At 61.3% G+C, this 18,572-nt stretch overlaps 1 protein-coding gene across 1 annotated transcript in view; it reads right to left on the reverse strand.

Moving 5' to 3' along the window:
- The window catches only part of LOC117650677 (adenylate cyclase, terminal-differentiation specific-like), a 37,753-nt gene extending 20,673 nt beyond the window's left edge, over positions 1–17,080 (reverse strand). Inside the window, exon 1 of the mRNA XM_034394252.1 lies at positions 16,924–17,080. The gene's annotated coding sequence lies outside the window, so the exon portion shown is untranslated. The remainder of the gene's footprint in view (positions 1–16,923) is intronic.
- Positions 17,081–18,572: the final 1,492 nt, after the last annotated feature.

An 18,572-nucleotide genomic window follows, 5' to 3' on the forward strand; every position in this document is an offset into this window, starting at 1 on the left:
AGGAAATACACTTCCGGCGCCCCTGCACACCTCGCGGCGTCGCGAGGCAGTCGCTCTGTCTCGGCGGGTGGGGGCGACACGGCGACGCACTCTGCAGGCTGATTCCGAGAGTCGTTTTCGTCGCTCCGTCTCTCTCGCACTCATGGGGCGTGCCGAATAGGTGCGAGAGAGACGGAGCGACGAAAACGACTCTCGGAATCTGCCTGCTAGGCCGTCCACGTCCACCCCGTCGAACCGCCGGGCCGCCGGGCCGTCGAGGCGACTTTGGGCATGCTCGCAGCGAGGTTACCGTACTCCCTCTCCAGTGGTTAGAAAGAAGGGCGTAGGGAGAGGGGACTCCCCTCTTTGGCTTCGCGTATATTCTAGAAGCACACGTGGGTTTGTATTCAAGAACACTATTGAGTTTCTTTAGATCATCATTGCGATCAATTTTTGCACGAAGTAACGAGAATATAATAAGAACATTTATGAATGCACGCGCCCGTGGAAATATGTGTCAACACTACACACGCGACGTGGCCAATGTCACTTGGCCGCCTGACGGCTGGCGTCCGCCAGTAGAGCGATCTCGGGAGCATACAAGCCGTGCGGCGAGACGAGTATCTCCACAAGACGCCCTGGCCAGGTAGCTTGGAGCACCTGATTCTGGAGTGACGGATTCGTGGTTCGACTCGGCCCTGCGCCAGGCTCTCAACCCGTGTTTCCTTTTTCCCCCGACCAGACGCCACCAGACGCGAAGCGGGTCGAAACAAGGCAAAAAGAAGACGGTTTCGTGCGGTTTCGTGGCACCAATAACTGCCACGAAAGCGTCTTCTTTTTGCCCTGTTTCGCACTCAACGCGATCTCGATTCGGCCTTCTTCGCACCCTGAATCCGCCTTCCATGAAGGCGAAAACAAGACCAGATTAAGGTAGTTCGCAGACAAAAATCGGACGCTTGCGCAAAGCCTTCTTTTGGCCTTGTTTCCAACCTTTTTTCGCCTTGACTTCGCCCTGCAGCCGCCTTGTTTACACCTCGTTCAAACACTGAAGTGGGTCTCTTTGCGGCCTTCAAACAGCCCCGTACTTGCCTTCCCTACAATGCGCCTTCAAGACAACTTCAAGACGTAAAAATGACTTTGACTCCGACCCGGGCATTCCCGCGGTGGAGGTATTGAACGCCAATTCTTTTCAACGAGTACTTCTTGGACCAGTCCTAAAACTGAGAGTTTGTTGCCAACAAAAGTGTGGCCCAAGAGGTTGCAAGAAGGCCGGACGTTCTTTGTGTAAGACACGGGTCAGGCTTCTTTTCGACCGAGGCAACCATTTGTCTGGCAGGTTTCTTGCTTTCCGCTCTGCAGCTGAGTTAAAGGACATCATGAGACGCACGCTATGGGTTTCTAATTTATTCAAATACATTTTGGGTTCAATGTTTACTTGAAGTGATTGCTTCAGGGTGTCTGTCCGTCTGGCGGGACCGGTGGGGCCTAGACTGCTGGGCAGGGTGCGGGATGGGGTGCGGGGTCGACCGCCAGCTGGAAGGGCCTTGGTTGCCAGGCAGCGACGCGGCGCCCGGCCCCGCCAGTAAGAAGGGCTTACAGGCTGGTGGTGCTGAGACGCCGCACCTTCTCAAGTGCCCGGAGCAACATTGCAGCATTCCAAAGTGAACCAGGCCAGCCTCATCGGAGCTTTGAAAAGCAGGAAGCTGGCCCTTACAAGACTTGGTGCTGGTGGAGGGGAACCGGTCCGGGGCCTGGCCCGGCCCAGCCACACGGAGGGCGCCACGGAGGGCGCCACTCGACGCGACAGAATCTAATTAGCATGTCCACGGTCGGGTCGACGGGCCTGGAGGAGCCGAGGGAAGGGGTTCAGTGGCGTCGGCACACGACGCAAGGTTGCACCTGGGTCCTCGCCCAGGCCGTCACCCTGGCCAGCCAGGGTTGGCGTAGTAGCCTGGCGTCAACGCCGCCGGAAGACCCCCCCCCCCACCCCATCCTCCGTCTCCGCAAGCAATGCGTGATGGTCTCAGGCATTCTCCGAGCCACGGGCACGGCGCGGGCCCAGGGGGCGTCACCTCGTCCTGACAGGCAAAGCGCGGTGGCCGCGGTGACCGCATGCTGCTGGCGATGGGTTCGCTGCCCCGTGCGATGCAGCGCGAGAACAGGTTAAGTGGGTCGCGAACACGGCCAAAGAGGAGGGCGGTGAAGTGGAGTCTGCAGCGAGAATTTTAACAAGCTGACTCGAGGCAGCAGGGCGAGTACCGCAGGCCGTAGGGGGCCCAGTCCTCGCCGCGGCTTTTAGGCGTGCACGGTGCCGGTCTCGTGGGACGTCATGTGGGCGGGGTTGACAATCAATGCTCGCAACGCGCGGGCTGCGGCGGGCTGCCGACTACCTAGCCTGCCAATCGGAGGCTCTCCCCGCACACTGGGGACGTTCGTTTGTACGAGCTTCAGCTTTGGTTTACAGACTGTATCTGAAGGGAGATCGCAACCCTGGAACGCTTCAAAAACGCCTTTTTCAGCCCTTGCATTGCACTTATTTTTCTCCCTAACAATAAATTTCTAGTGGATATTTTTTTAGGGTGATACTTTAAATGAGCTTTCTTTTCACATAAGCAAAATATGCTATATCCTTTTCGTTGCTGAAATAAAGGCAACAATTTAAAACGTTAAAAATTAGTAAAACTAATAAAACAAGGTAGGTGTACGCCAAACCGTGTTTTGTCGTAACAGGCTTCGTGTGATGCTGCGCCAGTTTCGATAATCCACGCCTGGCGGGCACCGTGGCCTGCGGCGCTATAGCGTGCCTTTGGCAGGCCTCTTTTTGTTAGAGTACAAACAAGCGTCACCACAAAAAAACAATAGAAGCGAATATTCGAAGTCGGGCCCGAGGGTACTCGCGATGTGTTTGGGACACTGTAAAAGATTTTTAGAGCACATTAAAAAAAAATCAATTTGAGGGTAGCTACTATCCTTAAGAGTTTTCGCAACGAGTCCTAATTGGCCTCTGCGAATCCGCACCCCACCACGCGAGCACCGCGACGCCTGCGTGGTGAGCATCCAAAGGCGAAGAGCGGACAGCACGGGCGGCTGGAGGCTCCCGGAAGCAGTGCCCCTACCTCAGCTTGTTGAATGTTGACCCTCTAGCCAGGCAACCCACTGCCCCCGCATCAGCAAGCGCGCTTGGGAGTGGTTCGGCCACCCACGGACCGTCTAGGGCGGGCCAAGCTGCCGCAGAACCTGTTCAGCCTCCGCCAGTTTGAGGCAGTCTTCGCCACCAATACTTGTCAGCCAGCGCTTCCATACCGAGAACCGAAAGGATGCGAGCGACAGTTGGTGCAATGCTTTGGCAGTGCGCGTCAAAGGACCCACGCAGTAGCAATACGGGGACATCATTTCGGCGAACTCCATCGCACCACAGGAGAGGCCTTGCGGTAGAGGGCTAGCCCATCATGTTCGTGGCGTTGGATTCTCGGTAGAGCAAGCCACCAAAGCCACCAACGATGCGTGCGGGGCAGGACGACTGGTGGGCCGACAGACTCCACGATCCGCGCACACAGAGCGCCGAGGCCGGCCGGCGCGCACGCACGCGACCTTGACCTGTTCGCAGCAAACGGGGAAGGCAACCAAAACACAAACAACCCAATGACGCGGTCGCCCAGTCAAATGCCCGCACAGAGGGCGCCCTTAGGGCTCGATGGCGGCGTTTCATGTCCCGCCAAGGATATCCTGTGTGCCTTGGCCGCCTTGGCCGCCTTGGCGAGGCCGCCGCCTGCCAGGTGACGCAGCCCATTGCGCCCAACGCGTCTTCCCCGATGAGGGAGTCGAATCTTCCCTCGTCCGTGCATTTAAGAGCGAGGGGGTCCGAGAGCGCGGTCGGGGGTGAGTGAGGGGGGGGGGGGCAAAGTGAGGTGAGGCGCTCCGCCGCCGCCTCCTCACGCCCTCCCCTCCACGCTCTCCTCGTCGCACACACACCACGCTGTGGCCTATTAAGTACTGGATGTAATTCAGGCCGGAGGATTGATTGAACTGTCACCTGCAAAGAATCTGAACGTTTTCTGTGAGCTTAAAGGCATTCCTTTTGAACAGGTTGGCTCCAGGGGGCGTTGAACGAAGTCGTTGCCGATTCTTATGGGTTTACTAGCCGTTTTGGGACTTCATCAATCTCAAATTCGTCTTCTCGCGCCGTTTTAGCTCTTGTGCGGTCGCGCGGCGGCAGCGAGGCCCCGGGGCTCTACTGCCACGCTGTGACGCACTGCCGATGATTTCAATGGACCAGACGTGCTCTTCGTAATAAAAGCAGCGCTGTGCGCTCCGTACTGTATGAGCCGCAAACGACGTAAACACCCAGTCGCGCCAGGCCGAGCCGAGCCGAGCCCAGCCCCACGGCTCATCTGTTCTCGTCGCTCGGTTGGTACACCGCAGTCGGAAGGCGTGGCTGGCCGCAGGCCGGCTGGCCTCAGGCTGGCCTCAGGCTGGCCTCAGGCTGGCCGCGCCACACACGTGGCGAGTGGAACTTGAACTTGTGTGCTATTGATGTGTTGTTTCCTGCCTAAAATTAGAGCCAGTCCTGTTGGTATACAGACAGGATACAGAGTACAGGGCCGGCGAGCGCGCCCCTTCCAAGACTGTATTATTTTCGTGGCCCTTCCGCATAACCGCGTTAGGTGCGGAGTTTCACTATCATGGCTTCACCTTTATCGGCGAAAATAGCGGTCTGAGGTACAGGTTGACGTTTCTGCGTTTGGAGCGTGTGCCAAGAGCCGCGCTGTGAAACCTTGCGGCACTGAGCTCAAAAAGCTCTGCGATACCCCCCTGCAACAAGCAGCTATCTGCGCTCACTGTCTCGATAACCGACTATCTACGCGCGCTCTCCCGACAACCGGCTATCTACATGGGCTGTCTGGATAACCGTCTATCCAACATCGGGGCAGGGTTAGGGTTGTCCTATAACGAAGCATTTTTCTCAGGACATTTAAGGAACCCGTTCAAACCATACTTAATCTTGCTTTGACAACTTTGACTAGTTTTGCTAAAGATTTGCGAGGGCAACTTATTGGTTAGATAATAAAGCATTCAATCTCGCGAGGTGGAGCAAAGCAGATAGACGGTTATCCAGACAGACCCGTGTAGATACCCGGTTGTCGGGAGAGCGCGCGTAGATAGTCGGTTATCGAGACAGTGAGCGTAGATAGCTGCTTGTTGCAGGGGGGTATCGTCTGAGCCGCAGGGTGCTGCAGGTAACCGGCACCTTAACGCACCTTAACGAACTGCTCAAACAAGTCAACAAGTCAAGGGCCAAGGCCAAGGTCGCCGATCCGGGCCGAGGTCCAGACGCGTCCAGAGTGCGGTCCCACCGCGAATCAATTAGTCGGCTGGCACACTGTGCACGCTGGCACTCGGACGCCCCGTTACCACCACTTCCGTGCCACTTCCGCGCTCCGCTCAATCAATAACACGCCAATCAGACTTCCGGCCCAACGGTGCCCTTTCGGCCCGCCGCTCGGCCCGCCGCGCCGGTCTCGGATTGTCGGACTCTAGTGGGGATCGCCCACCGGTGTGGGACGATGGATGTACCCCCACGATGAAAGTACCGGGGCACAGCCATCGCGCGATGGTTGTGCCCTCCCCGGCCCGGCAGGCAGGCCACGCGTCGGGGGTACACTCATCGCGCGTTGGCTGCTGCACCCTCTTCCGGTCGGACATTAGGGGCGTACGACCATCGCGCGATAGTTGCACCCCCTACGGATAGGACTGCGCCAGTACCGCGATTTTGGGGGCTCATAGCGGACACAGGATTTCACAAGTGCTGTGCCCCCTCCCCCTCCCCAGTTCTCCACACTTGGTTGGAGTGCAGCGGCTGGGACCAATTCCCAGAAGTCGGGTGCAAACCGCAAAACGCGTCGTCGCTCATGAAGGAAGCCGAATGAAAGCGAGGGAGCCCGCCGGGTTCCTCGCCTTGGTGAAGGCCAAGGTCAAGGTGGAGCAGTGAATGGGGCCGAGTGTGGCGCACCGGGGCGACCGGCACGAGTCGCTTTCGCCGCTCTCGTCTCTCCCGCGCCAACGACCCATGATTGCGAGAGAGACAGTGCGACGGAAACGACTCTGGGAATGAGTCTGCAAACGGTCCGGTGTGCCGGTCAGCAGGCCAGCAGCGCCAGCAGGGCGCACTTGAGAGCTGCTGCTTTCTGCGATCTACGTTCGCTCCAGCGGGCGCGCACAGTGTGGGCCAGGAGACCGGCACGGGTGGCCAAAACTCTGAACCCTTTTCCAGAGTCGCTGAACAAGCCTCGAACCGAACGTGTGACCCCACCATTGGATTGCCCTCCGAACGAGGAATCCATTGGTGGGGCCACACTTTCCGTTCGAGTCCTGTTTGGCGACCCCGGAGCTTAAAACGCGTCTGGAGTTTCGACTGCCTGTCTTGGCCCACTGCGCTGCGCACTCTCCACGGGCATACAGCCTCCCGCCATGCAGCCATTCGGCGTCCAGCGTGCCGCCAAGGCTGCCAAGGCGAAGGGGCCACCACACGATAAACGCCTTCCGTCTCGCCCGCACTCCTTCCAGTCCACACGGAGTAACAAGGACGCCACTCCGGAACCACGAACCTCGAGCCCCAAGTCGGGCCGCCCGGGCGTGGCGTGGCGTGGCCGGGCGCCCCAGCGTGTGCCGCGGCCCGATCGAATACAATAGGCTGCGGAGCAAAAATAGCCGGCGAGCAAATCATATCTCGACCTGGGCACTCTGGACGGGCACGGCGGGGCGACCGAGGCTCGGGGCGAGGCGACCGCGGCGACCGACGCACAGCAGCAACGCACAACAACGCACAGCAACACACAGCAGCGTGCGGACAAAGGCGTCGGACCCACACAAACAGCGCCAATAATCATAATACATGTACGGGATGCATCGGGCCAGAAATCGCTGCGTCGGCGGGGAGAGAGAGAAGGGGGGGGGGGGGCAACCTTCCCCAGCACACTCCAGGGATATCACTTGGCTCATCCAAGCGAGGCGCCACGCCCGGCCACGCGGCTGCCTCGTCAGTGGAAAGATAAAGGTCAAAATAATGAATTTGGACTCGGAAAGTGGGAGGGGCATTGACGTGGAGTGCGAGGCGCCGCGAGGAAAGGGGTTGCCAGGGGGAAAAGGGGGGGGGGTCGTCTGTCGGCCAGCCATGACAAACACGCCACGGCACTGTGATCTCTGCGCGAATATTTCATGGGGAGCCGTACTGGGATCCTTCATGAATTACCACAGATTCATTTTGCCCGGGGGCTTCCCCGCCTTCCTGGGCCGCACTACACTGCGGGGCGTGTGACGACGCTGCAAGGCGAGCATTCGCCCCTTGAACGCCACTTGCACTGTAGGGCGTAATGTAGAGAGGCTCTGCCGCTCTACACCTCGCTCTAACTCACATTGCCGTGAAAACGCGCGCAGAACCAATCAAATCATTCCTGCGTCATAAGGGCAGGTTCAAGGGAGCAAGCAATCTTGAGATTGGGACTCGGAGCGAGCCGAGTGGTGAACACGGCGGGATGAGCAGCAAACGAGCTGTTTCGCCCACAGGAATTCGGAACAGCGAACAGGGCAGGCGGGGCAGGGGCAGGCAGGCGGGCAGGCAGGCAGGCAGGCAGGCAGGCAGGCAGGCAGGCAGGCAGGCAGGCAGGCAGGCAGGCAGGCAGGCAGGCAGGCAGGCAGGCAGGCAGACGGGCAGGCAGGCAGGCAGGCAGGCAGGCAGGCAGGCAGGCAGGCAGGCAGGCAGGCAGGCAGGCAGGCAGGCAGGCAGGCAGCCGGCGCCCCAGCCCTCCGCACTTTGTGGATGGCGGCCGATGACGTGCAGACCGCGGCCACCACGGCCACCACGGCCACCGCCACATCCAAGGACGGCAGATTGGTCTGACGTCACCGGCAGGGCGCATTGGAGCGTCGCGGGGCTCTTGAAGAATTAACAAGACCCCCCTTCACGCACAACCTCCAGCGAAAACAAGCCTCGGTCTGGAAGTGTAATGAACACCGCCAGAGGCATCGCGTTGACAGACAACAAAACGCGTCATCGCGACGCGGGGCTGCGGGGATGAGACGCAAAGAAACGCGGAAAGAAAGTCAAAGCCAGGCAGCCGATGCCCGGGGCCCGGGCCGCTTTCGCCAGCTGTCTCGCCTGTCACGTTCGGCACGGAAGGCCGATAATCAAGTGGCGCGACGCGCCGATCCCCCGTCGGACAATACGCCGTTGTGCGAGGGGGGAACAGCTTCCCACCTTCATTGAACAAAATTTGACCACATTCCACATTCAGGAGGCAAAAACGCCTGCAAGTAGGCAACATGTGTGGCAAAAACGCGAGAAATCGTGGACATTCTTGCACATTCACACAATCATTGTACACAAAATTTTGCAGTGGGTCACCCCTCGCCGTTGTGGCTGCTCGCCTGCAGACTGAGGCCTGTCTCTCTCGCACTCATGGCGCGACTAGCATAGGTGCGAGAGAGACAGTCGGCCGTCGTCGTCGGCCGTCGTGTGCTTTGGGCTCTGCAGCCGCTTAATTGCAGCGCCGACGCGCCAATCGGGCGGGGCGGGGCGGGCTGTTGAACGCTGTCAAACCGACTCCAAGCTTCCTGTTGCGGCCGTGTGGTGTTTCCAATCTCAACACTTGAAGTGTTAAGAAGCAGGGCGACGCTCACGCAGCCCCTTTCCCGTCGTGGAACCCTCCACATTTGATAAGTGGTGCAGACCGCAAACTCTTCACTCCCAAGCGCGGGTTAGGACTTGCTAAAACATATTGTTCGTCGGCAGTGTCATTTTACCGCCGGGTTGAGGTAGTTCCGTAGTACAGCACAGCAGTTGTGCTCCTCCCCTACTCCAGGACAGAGGGAGGGGGAGTGCGGCTGCCTCGCGGTTCATCATGTGCTGTGCCCCAGAGGGGGCGGTGAAGTGCAGCAGGGGATGGTGTGCGCACTGCATAGGGGTCGCCGAGCCCGCGAGTACTTTGTCATCGCGTGGACACGGCTCGTGATTGGAACGACGGGGACTGTTTGAACGGTACGGAACCGGCCCGCCCGCGCGCCAGAGACATTGGATCGCAGCCGGTCGCGCCGCGTCGCATGGACCGGCCCGGCCCAGTCCGCCAGGGGAGGCAGGCACTGTGAATGCAGCAGACTCATTCCGACAGTCCACCATGGAGCGTCCCGTCTACGTGCGAGAGAGAGCGAGGAAAACGACCCTCGGAATCAGTCCGCCGGCAGGCTCGCCGCCCCCGCGTGGCGCGGCGTGGCGCGGCGTGGCACGGCGTGGCGCAAATGGAGCCGCGGGCCTCTATTCCGCATTGGCCGTCTCTCTCGCGCCGACGCGCAGCCCACGCAGCCCTCCGTGAGCGAGGTTCGGAACCGCCCCGCTGGTCCAGGTGCATCCCGCGCGTCCCGTGCGTCCCCGCTCCATTCCAGCGAGTCAATCCCGCTGAAGCGCTTTGCATCCGGCCGGCAAACAAGCAAAGCGGACGCAGCGCCCCGCCCCGCCCCGCCCCGCCCCGCCCCGCCCCGCCAGGCCGGCTGAAAAACACGGCGCGGTGCCGTTGTGGACGGTCGCAGTGTGGCGTGCCGTCGCGGACGCAGCGACGCAGCGACGCAGCGCGCTTCGGCGCGCATCGGCCAACAGGTGGATAGGATATCGCCCGAGTTGCCACTGGTTCGCCTAGTTTCCGATGATAGTACACCCGCGCAAACAAAGCGCACGCCCCACAATACGACGTGCTGCACAATGGGCCAGAAGCGGGCCAAGCGCGCCAAGCGCGCGCGCCGAGCTCCAAAACAATAACAGGAAAGGTAGCGAAACAAATCGGCAACTTTGGCCCCTCGGCCATTTTGAACATTCGGACATATCGTCTGTCGAAACTGGGTTTGTGGTTGGAGGGGATGCTATGGTCGTCAACAGCAACCCTCGAAAAAACATATCCCAAAAAAGGTATTCAACCTCGAACCACACCTTTGGGTTACATTGGACTTAGACGGCAAATGGGCCTGGGTCACGCGCCAAAGTGTCTGTCCTTTTTTTTGTGATCGGCAGGGATTCGAACCAGGGCCCATGTTCCAATTGGTTTCAAACCGTTGACTTCGACAGGTTGAGGGTGCCACCACCTGTAATCCTGTGTATGACGCTGGCACTGTGACTGGCGCGGGGCGTCTTGGAAGGATGACTCCAGTCGCGCACAGTGGGCCAGAAGGCCGGTGGAGGCGGCCAAAACTCGAGACGCGTTTCCAGGGTCGCTAACCAAGACTCGAATCGAACGTGTGACCCCACCAATGGATTACTCTCCGGACGAGGAATCCATTGGTGGAGTCACTCGTACGGCTCGAGTCCTGTTTAGCGACTCTGGAGCTCAAAACGCGTCTAGAATTTTGGCCGCCTCCGCCGATCTTGTGCGGTCCGGAGCGGCCCGGAGCGGAGGCGAGGCCGGAGCGCCGTGCCGGGTGGGCCGTGCCGCCATACTGCCGCGTGCGGCGGGCAGGCCGCGCTCCGGGCGCCTCGAGGCCATCCGCGCGGCCGCCGTGCCAGCCGTGTCCCGGGTGGTTCCGGCCTCCGTCACTCCGGCAGTCCGGCCAAGCTGGCGAGCGTCGCCGAGGCGCGCCATATGGCGCTGCACACAGGGGCACTCCTCCCTGTCTATAGTCTGAGCGGCGCATATTTTGCGAGATTTGTCCGCTTGCTATCAACGTGTGTGTGTGTGTGTGAGAGAGAGAGAGAGAGAGAGAGAGAGAGAGAGAGAGAGAGAGAGAGAGAGAGAGAGAGAGAGAGAGAGAGAGAGAGTTGCGCTCTGCAGCTCACTGGCTTCACCCCGGATAGAAGCACGCCTCCCCCATGGGGACGCCAAGGAGTGCCGGCGTGCCGGCGTGTTGGCGCCCTGCGCTGCACCCCTGACGTCAGCCAGATACCTGACTCCTCCCCCAGTCCCCGCCTGTCACCCTGGCCAGGCCTGGCACTGCTTGTGCCGCTTGTGCCGCTTCGAGGCGGCAGGCGGTCGAGTCCTTTGCCAGCGAGACAGCGAAAGGAGTCGACGGCCGCGCGCTGCGCTTCCTCGCGCTCCAGTTGTCAATTCAACCGGCGGGGCGTGGGGGCACAGCCGAGGCACAGCCGAGGCACAGCCGAGGCACAGCAGTGGGTCAGTCGCGGCCAGCCGGTCGGATGCCGGGATGCCTGCCCGGGCCTTGCCGCCTTGCCGCCTTGCCGCCTTGCCGCCTTGGCGGGCGGCACCGCGCAGCACCGCGGGACGCCACTGGACATCCAATAACCTCGCAGCCACCCCGGCCCGCCCCACCAGACGAGAACCCTTGTCCGTCTCGTGTCCCCCCCCCCTCCCCCCCCCCTCCCCCTCCGGCCCTGGCTCCGGTGACGCCTCCGCACGGCGGCACGGCACGGCACGACACGGCACGGCACGGCACGGCACGGCACGGGGCCGCCAAACAGGGCTTCGGCTTCGGCCTGAGGGCGGCCGGGGCGGTTTTGTCAATATATTGTAGGACGAAACGGCGTCGCGATTGGAACCCGCGCATCCAAAGACATGGCAGTCAACCCTTGCTGGAACCCGACGCTGCAGCAATGCTTGGCGATAGGCGACACGCAAAGGGCTTTGCACTCCAGGAAAGTACTTGAAGCAACATCGCGACCCCACGCGGAAAAAGAGGACAGAAAAAATGGTCGAAATCGTCTGTATCAACTTGGCCTTCGGTGTTCCCGATGGATTTACAACAGTCGCGAAAATAACGCTCATCTCTTTTTGAGAAGAGCAGCGCGGCATAATCGGACTGGCAACTGTATGTCCGTGGAGGAGGCGGGGCAAGCCACCTCAATTCGCGCCTCTCTCGCCCCCTCCCCCTCCTCCCTGTCCCACTCCGTGCCCTCTTGTTGTGTGTTCACGCCACTTCGTCCTCGACCTCTCCATTAGGATGGGCTCAGCCGAAATAGTTTACCATGCCTTCCGTCAAGTGATGGCCCCTCGTGTTACAGCACGGCTGCCTGCCGCCAGTGCCGCCAGTGCCAGACGCCTGGCCGGCCCGCGTCCGCCCCCCCCCCCTCCACCAATCCCGGACCCAGTCCTGGGCCCAGTCTTGGGTCTCGTCCTGGGCCTGTGGTCTTGCACTTATAGTCCCGCACCTATGGTCCCGCACCTATGGCCCTGGACCTATGGCCCTGGACCTATGACCCTAGTCCTGCAGCGAGTCCAGACCGGTCGGCGCGGCTCCATTTGCCGCTCTCCGTGTCTCCAGCGAGCGCTGAGCTCTTTGCCCCGGTTGTCTGGGGTCATGAGGCAGACCTCCGAGACGACCTTCGTTGAGGCCCTTCATCAGGCAAACGGTGTGTCGTGCGTCAGCCTGCTGCCAGTGTGCCAAGCGGCATGGCGCTGTCAGGCAGCCAGAGATGCTAATAGCAGCATTTCGTTTGAATGGGAGATCGATCGTCCGACCGCCAATCTTGGAAATCTCGGCATCGGCACGCCCCTCTGGAAGGCGCGCCCTTTCCAGTGTCGTGCGAGGACGCGAGGACCGCGGCGCCGCTTGGCCGCCTCGACGGCATGGCAGGGCGCGGCGCGGCGCGCTGGACGTTTGATTCGGGGAATCCGAGGGGAACCGAGGCGCACGCGCCGGGCCCCGCCCCCGCGCCGCGCCCTCCGACAGCGCCACTGCGGTGTAGGCTACATAATTGATGCAAGGGGGCATCGCTGGCCCGGGGCCGCCACGCCGACGCCACGCCGACGCCACGCCGACGCCACGCCGACGGGTGAACCTGAGGTCGAACCCGGCCGGCCCCGCGAGGTGCAAGCTCGCAGCGCGCCCTAGCGGCCGCAACTTGGAAAACACACTCAAGTGGAGGTAATGAATGGAGATTTGCCGGAGGAATTTGCAAATTGGAGCGGCCCTTCCGCACCGCGGCCACGGCACGGCCACGGCACGGCCACGGCGCGGCCATCGCCGCCGCTCAAAGTGCGGGGCCGCGCTGCCGAGCCCGCCGCGGCCCGGCCGGCCCCTCCTCGATAAACAGAAGAAAGAAGAAAGGAGACAAGGGGAATCCACTCTGGACACTTTGTTGGCGGCACTTTGAGGCACACAGCTCGGCAGGGCGGCGCCAAGGGCAGCGCGGGGCAGCGCAGCGCCGCGCAGCGCCATGCGTCTCTAATTGGAATCAGTTTGGACCAGCTGTCACCAGAGGGACACAATTAACACGTCCACAGCGTTTGGCTCCACACCGCGCGCCGCGCCGTGACGAGCCGGGCCGAGCCGACACGGAGAGCAACGCACTCAAGGCCACTGCCCGAACCGCCCGAACGGGCCGAACACCGACGCTGGAGCCGCTGGAGCCCACTCTCTGGCCGTCGCTGTCCCCGTGTCATCCAGAAAGCGCGCTTCCATTGAAATGGGGAGTCTTGGCCTGCGAAGGGTAATGCCTCGAGACTTGACATTTTGGTCATCGGAGGAACGTGTTGGTCTTTAAACTCACTCCAGGAACGTGACGTCACGTTGAAACGAATGTGACAAAAGGTCGCGTTCCTTCGAGCATTGTGACACATTCGTTTTGGAGTGAATCAGCCATAAAGTAGCTCACTCACATCCAAACGAATGTGACACAATCCTGAAAGGAACGTGACCTTGCGTCACATTCTGCCCAACGCCACGCCACGCTCCTGGAATGACGCATTTCGCAGTGGAAGCGCAGGCCGCTGCGGACCTTTCCGGACCGCAGTCTGCTGGAGGCGGCTGGAAGACACCCCTCCATGATCGGGATACCTTTCACAACAAGAATCGAAAATGAACGGACGACGCGAACTTCGCGAAGCAGAAGAATGCGCCTCGCGGAAAATGAGGGGATTCAAACTCCCGGCCCATATCGCGTCTGCCATTGGAATCGAGGGGAGATAAACTTTGGAGTCGCAGAAAACGGGCGCGGATGACTCGTCCGAATGAGCCTCTCCAACTTGGCTGTGGATGGAATGCAATCAGAGCGGCGGCTTCCCTGTCGCCTTTGGCGGCAAAGCTTTGAACGGCTCAACCCATTACGGCGAGTGAGGCGCCATTCGCTGCGCGGCTGCGCCACTGCGCCCTTTCGCCTCGTCCGTCTCTCTGGCGTGCAGCCCCTCTGGCATGCAAATACCGGCAAATGCAGCAATCAGGGCGATGTGGGCGATGCACACGTCCTGCACACGCCCTGCACACGCCCTGCACACGCCCTGCGCAGGGCCTGCCAACCCTTTCACATCTGCATATAACGCAGTAGGCGAGTGGGTGCCGCAAGGCCTGGTTGGCCCGACCAAAGGCGCGCGCCCTAACAGGATGCGAACGATACTTCGCCCCTGGAAGGGACGCGAATCGGTAAAGGACTTCCTGGCAATTTAATGCTTATGCACTACCTTTTTACGTCGTCGTCGGAGGGCGTAAATGACTGTTGCCCTTAATGGCACAGTTTTAATGCCTTTGTCTGAGCTGTGCGGATCGGGCCCGGCTGACCGATTCCGAATGGGTCGCGACCCGGACCCCATGCCACATGCCACGCCCGGTGTGGGCCGTGGGTCGGGCATCGCCGGGGCCTGGGCCGAAGTCCGGGCCGAGGTCTAGGGCAGGCGGACATGCCGTGAGACACGAATACTCGACACGTGTTTCCACCCAGCGCGTGGCGCCATCGCCATCGCCTGGTTCCGCTGTCTCTCTCGCACTCACGGCGCGTCCTCCATAGGGCGACGCCCTGCAGAGCGACGGAAACGACTCTCGGAATCAGTCTGCAGGCCATGGAACCCCCCAGAAAGCCGTGGTTACAGATGAGCTTCATTAGTCCTACTTCAAGAGCCAGAACCGCATGCAGAGTCATGTCTGCCTGAAGTGGCTTTCCCTGGTTGACTGCGAGAACTAGACGAGCTAGCGGGGGATGGCATGGCGCTTCTTCCTTTCAGAGGGATGAAAGAGAGGACCCGCACCACCCGCGGTGCTTGCCCAACGGACCGCGCAACACGCTGTGATCCGGCCGTGATGATGCAGTCGCCCGTCGAGTTCCGCACATCCCCGCCAGCCCGAGGCAGGCAGTGGCGTGGCATCCCGAAAGGGCATGCGATCATGAGTGGTGCAGCCTCTTCTTAGTCTGACAGCTCGACTGCCAGGCCGCCTGCCGCGCCTGCCCTCCAACACACACAGTGCACTGTGAATCTGCCAGGAGGAAACCTTGCAGAGCTCCAACTCTCTGTCGCACAATTCAGTGCCAACCTGGAGGGCCTGCTCTCGCATCGCCGCCGGGCTTTTGACGCCTTCGAAGCCTTTGAGGGCCAAACTCGGCCAAACTACTCTGAAACCGAGGTTGCTCCCTGATCAAACCAAAGCACGTTTAACTCAAACTGTGATGACTTGAACGATTGACATGCGGCCAAAAATCGAAGCGACTTGCGGACGAGACAAGACCCTGGTTCCATTGACTTGACAGAAAGAAATCAAAATTTGACATTGCGGGCCTAAAAATCGATTTGCAATCGATTTTTTTTTTTGCAATCGATTGGTGACCAGAAACCACTCCGACGAATCAACGGCCAATAAATCCCAATCATTTGTTGGAACGAGAACGCGGGGCTCTCGTCTCGGAGGGAACGACTTTCCGTGAACGAGAACACGAGAACGCGGGGCTCTCGTCTCGGAGGGAACGACTTTCCGTGAACGAGAACACGAGAACGCGGGGCTCTCGTCTCGGAGGGGACGACTTTCCGTGAACGAGAACACGAGAACGCGGGGCTCTCGTCTCGGAGGGGACGACTTTCCGTGAACGAGAACACGAGAACGCGGGGCTCTCGTCTCGGAGGGGACGACTTTCCGTGAACGAGAACACGAGAACACGGTTCTCGTTTGGAAGGTAGGCAAACTGGCCTGTCCTCCCGCCTCTCCGCCCCCCACCCCCTTCCGTCCGCGACCAGCCTCACTCCGACCTGCCGCCATCTATTTGAGGTAAGACAGTGACCAAGCGTGGACAGCCCTCGGGACAGCCCCCCTCTCCTCCCGCTGCCCCCAAGGACCCGTCCCAGCCGCCGCGGCCCGCTTCGTTGAGGCGACTCAGCCGACTCGGCCGGCCGCTGGGACGGCACCGGGCACCGGGCAACGGGCACCGGCTGGACGCTCGCCGTCTCGGAGCAGACGCCGCGAGCTCTCTTGCACGCCCAGCCAGGCACTCCCCCTCCATCATCTCTCTCTCTCTCTCTCTCTCTCTCTCTCTCTCTCTCTCTCTCTCTCGCTCGCTCTCGCTCTCGGTACCCGGTCCCGATCCGGCCCCGCGGGCCGTGTCTCTGAGACTCGTACAGTCTGGATCAGACCAATCGTGCAAACGCCACCCACAGTTCGGCCGCAGACAGAACGCAGCACTCGCGCGACGCGATGAGGCCAGCAGCCCTGGGCGCAGCATCCGGATTCGAGAGTCTTTCCCGTCGCCCTGTCTCGCTCGCACTCATGGCACGTCCCGTTTGGGTGCAAGAGAGACAGAGGTCCGGAACCGCAGCGCAGACGGACAGGCGGGGCGGGCCGCGGGCCGTGGCGGCCGAGCCGGCTCACTGTCCGTCTCTTTGTCCTGCAAGTGAGGCCGCTGTCGCGCCCCAGCGGTTCAGAAGAGCGGTCTGTCGCTCTGTCTCCCTCGCACCCTCATGGAGATGAGTGCGACAGAGACGGGGCGACGAAACGACCGGAGTGCTTATTGGCAGGCCAACCAAGGGCCAACCTGGATTCAACAACTTGAGCACTCCGCCACTGCAAGGACACGTAGGAGCCACAGCGGCAACCACCGCGGGTTATCGCCACACAATAAGCCAGTCAGCCCGGAGGGACAGAGAGAGAGAGGAGAGGGAGAGAGTGTGTGACACACGCACACACACACGCACACTCACACACAGGCACACACGCCCACACACACAAGCCCCCCCCCCACACACACACACACACGTTTACCTGGGACTCTGCGCGACTCTGCTGGCAGCACCGCGGGCTGCACTCGGGAGCAGCGGCGTCCAGCGGGGCGGCTGGCACCGGCACACTGACGAGAAGGACGCGTCGCGTCGACACGACGCGGCAGCACTAGCAGCGGACGAGGCGGGGCGAGCGCGTGGCGGTTCCGTCGGCGTCTCGCACCGCTCTGTGCTGTCTCTGTCGCCCGGGCCGGCCGCCACCGCGCCACCACACCCCCGGGCCTGGCTGGCGGGCGGACTGGGTGCCGGGGGCGGGGGCGGGGGCGGGTTGGGGGTCCGCCGGGCGGCCGGGCGGGGAGCGGCACACAAACACAGTGCTCCCCCTTCCCGGGCGCACGCCGCGCTCCGCGCTCCGCCTCTCTCTCCAGCCGCCCTGCGCGCTGCGCGCTGCGCTCCCTGCTGGGCCCCTCGAAGCAGCCAGCAGCGCCAGCAGCCAGGGGGCGGCGCGCCGGCTACACGTGGGCGCGGGGCGCGGCAAGCGCGGCGAGCGACTGGGAGCGGGGCGCCGGGACGGGCAGGCGGGAGAGGGGGCCGCGAAGGGAAAGGAATGGAAAGGCCGCCTCCTCGCGCCCCGGGTTGGCTTGGCCCGGCTTGGCGCGACGCTTCGCACCGAGACGTCGGCGAGGCATCCGTTGTCTGCAGTCGGCGCGACGCTTCGAATTCCTAGGAAGCTGGAGAGCCTCGGAAGCTCGTTATGCGCGTTCCCACCGTCGCTCCACCTTCAGGATGCCTTCAGCCATGAACGCCATACCCAATGCCAATTCGAGTTTCAATGCCCTGCCCGCTCTGCCCGCCTCGCCCGCCTCGCCCCCTCGCCCTGGCAAACAAGTCGCTGAACAACATTCCGAGATTGAGAGCAAAAGATAATCCCTGCCTCCCTCTGCCGCATGCGTCGCGCTTGCGCATCCCCTGCCACACCGGCATCGCCCGCCAGCTGGAAATCAAATGCCGCCAACATTTGTTTTGCTTTGCCACGGCCTGGGCCGCGAGGCTCTCGCTTTACTCGCGTCGTCCCGCAGCCTTCGTGTTGTTTACTTCGCACGGCGTTCGTGGAGGGGGGGGGGGCGCTCCACCAATCGCAGCGTTGGACGCCTGGACCATCCCTCCGCGTGCCGCACGTTCCTCCGTCTCTCGGAGGACGCAACGTTTCAAACGTTCAAATATTGACGACGATTGTCCTCAAACAATATCCTCTTTTAATAAAAAGAAAAGGTCCAGACCGCCATCTCACTGCGGTTCCACCTCTTCCGCGGCCGCTGAAAGCGTTGTTGGTCGCAGTCCGGCGAGTACTCGCTACCCCCACTCTGGGAAACATTATTCCGGACAACTTGGACAAGGTTTCTGGATTGCGCGAAATGCACTCACCGAAGAAAACAGTGCACAAGGACGCGGGGCTCATCACCGGAGTGACTGAACCAGGACCGACAGTCCCATGGCGCCTCCGACTGACACCGATGGCAGAGAGACGAGGCGTTTCCCAGTCGCGGGATTCCGGATTTACATACGTAACTCAGCCAATCAGCGTATCGGCGAGCGCGTCGTGTGTGTGTGTGTGTGAGTGTGAGTGTGTTTTGTGAGCGAGTCGCACAATGACTGCACGTGGTGCGAATCAGCACCTATTTACGGACGAAT

Source organism: Thrips palmi, unplaced genomic scaffold (genome assembly GCF_012932325.1).
Source record: "Thrips palmi isolate BJ-2018 unplaced genomic scaffold, TpBJ-2018v1 HiC_scaffold_5, whole genome shotgun sequence".
NCBI classification, from domain to species: Eukaryota; Metazoa; Arthropoda; class Insecta; order Thysanoptera; family Thripidae; genus Thrips; species Thrips palmi.